Here is a 3,698-nt window from a genome sequence, read left to right as displayed (position 1 = left end):
TAGTTGGTTAAGCATCGGATTCTTGGTTTCCGTTCCGGTCATGATCTCAGGATCTTGAAATGGAGCCTTTCGCTTCAGAAGTCTGCTTAAAATTCTCTCTCCTCTGCCCCTCTATACATAAATTTAAAAAGAGATAGAGTTTCACTCCTCTAACTAGGGAGACCATGACGCTCTTTCTCAGCAGGAAGCACCTACGGAAGGCTGACCTTCGCCCCAGACCCTTCAGGCATGAGGAATGAAATATCTCAAGGTGGGTGTTTTATAAGCAGGCCAGGAGATTGCCTAGTCCTACTGGGGACAACAAATAGTAGTTCAAGACTCACTGCACTGATTCCAAGCACTGACCTGATGCACATTCATGGGTTCTCTCTGCAAGATCTAAACCCCTCTGAGCACTCAGATACCAGACCAGAATATTAAAAATGGTTACCCGAGCCAGCCCAGTCCCATGAAATATTCCCAATTGCACCAACCCCTTCACGAATATGTATGCACCCTTACCTTCAAACTCCCCTAAATTTGTTGGGGAGACACTGCTTTGGGAAATATGCCCAGTATTCTCCTTGCTTGGTGCCCAGAAACCCCTTCCTTTTCTTATTCTTCGGCTTGATTGTGTCTTTTAGCTTGCTACCCACAGAGAGACAAAGCCCGTTTTGGGTAACACACTCCCTCAACCTCCTGGGAGGGGAGGGGATGGGAGATTGATTTGATCATAAAAGGCCAATGGTTTAATCAATCAGACCTATGTAATGAAGCCTCCATAAAAATCCCTGAACCACACACAAGGGCAGTAAAGCTTCTGGCTTGGTGAACGTGTAGAAACATGAGGAGTATGGAGGGTCCAGAGACTGTGCAAACTCCTTGTTCCGATCCTATGTACTTTGCCCTACACATCTCTTCTATCTGGCTGTTTCTAAATTGCAATCTTTTTTTTTTTGTTTTTGTTTTTAGATTTTATTTATTTTTCAGGGAGGGAGACAGAAAGAGAGAGAGAGAGAGAGAGAGAGGGCGCACACATCAGGGAAGGGGCTGGCAGAGGGAGAGGCGGGCTCCCCACTGAGCAGGGAGCTCGATGCGGGGGCTGGATCCCAGGACGCTGGGATCATGACCTGAGCTGAAGGCAGCTGCTTAACCAACTGAGCCACCCAGCCTCAGTCCCTAAGCTGCAATCTTTTATAACAAACAGTAATCCAGTAGGTGAAGCATTTTCCTGAAATTCGTGAGCCGCTCTAGCAAGTTAATGGAACACTCGGATGATGTGGGAATTTCCAATGTGTCACTTGCCATGGGTCAGCAGCTTAGCACAGCGTGCGCAGGTGATGTATTTATGCAGAAGAGAGCGGGGGACAGTCTCACCACAAGCAGACCCTCTCCCGTGGCATCCAACATTATCTCCGGGTCGTTCGTGTAGAATGGAGTTCAATTTGTAGGACATCCTGTTGGTGTCTCTGCTGAGAACTGGAGCATTGCTTGGTGGGAAAACCCTCTGCATTTGGCGATCAGAAGTGGAGTATTGTGTGCAATGGAAAGGAAAGAGTTTTCTCCCTGCAGTTGGTTCACATTGTATTTGTACTGGACAGCACTGCTTTAGAAAACGGTAAAATCTTGCCACAAATACTTCAAGAGGCAAATCAGTACGGGCAGACTGACCAGCTAATCAGCTCCCAGTGAAACTGGTCCAAGCGAACAGTCGTGCCCTGAGCGAACTAGCAGCCTCCTGCCCAGAGCCTCAGTCTGCCCTGTGGGGCCGTCCCCAGATGCTGCCTCTGGGTGTGGCCAGGCCTCTGGGATGGAGTACACACGGGGGCCTGCGACCCGCTGCCTTCTTCCTTCCAGCTCCCTGACCTCCCTGAGGGGACTGTCCATTCTCCAAGGACAGGAAATGAATTCCATTTCCTTTCCCTTATTTGGCAGAACCTTGCCCAAGTCAGGTGGAGGCCTGAAGGTTCTCCCTCCTGAACATCTGCCCTGTTCATTTCCTGTCCATTTCCTCCTGCAGGCTCTGGCCTGGGTCCCTGGGTCCCTTGGAGTCCATCCCCCGCCCTCTGGTCTGGAGCTCCAGCCAGCACCCGGGCTTTCTCTCTCAAACAGTTCCAAGCCACGAGGCCCTCGATGACAAGACTCCCCTGAATTGGCTGGTGGTGTTAGTGGGGAGGGGTGCACGGCAGGGTTGGGAAGCAGTTCCATGAGACCTTCCTTTCCTACATGACTGACCTACTTCTGTTTTCACTGACTTTTTCTCAGTGTACAGAAATTAAAGAAAAAGGTAGCCGTTAAAAACAACCTTGAACCCCCCCCCCCACACACACACGTATAAGAACATATCAGCTCAAAAAAGACACCCAAGAGACAGATTAGGCATGGTGGCTTCTGGGGAGAACACTGTAGCCAGGATTGAATGGGAAAGGGATTAAGATTTGCACTACACGAATTCACCCTAGGGCACGTAAAAAAGACCAAACACTTAAAATTATCTTTAGAACATATGTAAAACCCCAGACTGTCTTTTGAAGCTGTAAGGTCCAGCCCTGCCAAGCCTGGGAAAACCGGCTTGTACAAGCTGACCCCCACCACCGCCCACGCCCTGCCAACCTGCATTCTCTGATCTCATCTGTGTCTTGTTGGCTTCAGCCACCGGGGCCAGAGAGTCTCTGCTCCTGGGAACCTCTTCCCCTTCCAAGACCCTGCATAAATAGCATCTGCCCACCAGGCTTCTGTCTTTGCGCTCCTGACATTTGGGGCAGGTTAATTCCTTGGGGGAGGGTCTGTCTTGTGCCCTGTAGGGTGGTTAAGGGCATCCTGGCCTCTACCCATGGGTGACAGCTGCCCCCCTTTCCCGGGTGTCACAACCAAAAATGACTTCAGACATTGCCAAATATCCCCCAGTGAAGGAAATCGCCCTCAACTGAGAAGCACAGTGTCCCAGAAGACCCAGAAGCTTCCCGCTGCTCTCTGTGGTTCTTCCGGCCACTGAGACACTTACCACACTGGGTCACCATGGACCGTGTTGCAATTCAGGTTTCTGGCCCCACTGCTGACTGCAGGGTACCTTGGGGGGAAGGGACCAGGCGTCCAGCGACATCACAGTCAAACCCCTCTCCTTTACCACTTACTTCTGTGACCCTGCTGGGCTTCCCCACGCCTACAGTTCCTCATCTATAAAAACAAAATGACAGGGGTGCCTGGGTGGCTCAGTGCGTTAAGCATCTGCCTTCGGCTCAGGGGCTCAACATCGAGCCCCGTGTTGAGCTTTCTGCTTGGCAGGGAGCCTGCTTCTCCCTCTCCTTCCCACCTGATGGAGAAAGGAGATGTTGGCCCTCATGATTAATGAACACTCCGAAATGTTATCAGCGCTATAGGCAGAGTCTGTCCCAGGCATGCCGGGGGCCACCAGGAGCTCTGTGTTCTCCAAGATTCCTGTTTGGCAGGAAGTCTGGTCAGAAAAGGCTTCAGGGAGGAGGGAACACTTGCAGATCTTGAGAGATGAAGGAGTAAGCCCCAGCAGCCCATGCCCGGCTCGCAGGCAAGGCTTTCTGGAATACACAGACGATTCAGGGATCACAAACCACTGTATTTGGGAAACACAAGCCACCAAGTCTGCTGACATGGCCTTTCTGGCCAGCCAGGGGCCTCTTAGATATCTCCCTACAGACACTCGCCCTAACACGCCCACACTCATCCACACAAGCATCTCCCAC

Source organism: Mustela lutreola, chromosome 10, assembly GCF_030435805.1.
Source record: "Mustela lutreola isolate mMusLut2 chromosome 10, mMusLut2.pri, whole genome shotgun sequence".
Classification (NCBI taxonomy): Eukaryota; Metazoa; Chordata; class Mammalia; order Carnivora; family Mustelidae; genus Mustela; species Mustela lutreola.
The sequence above is the reverse complement of the archived record's forward strand: the minus strand, read 5'-3'. Positions refer to the sequence as shown.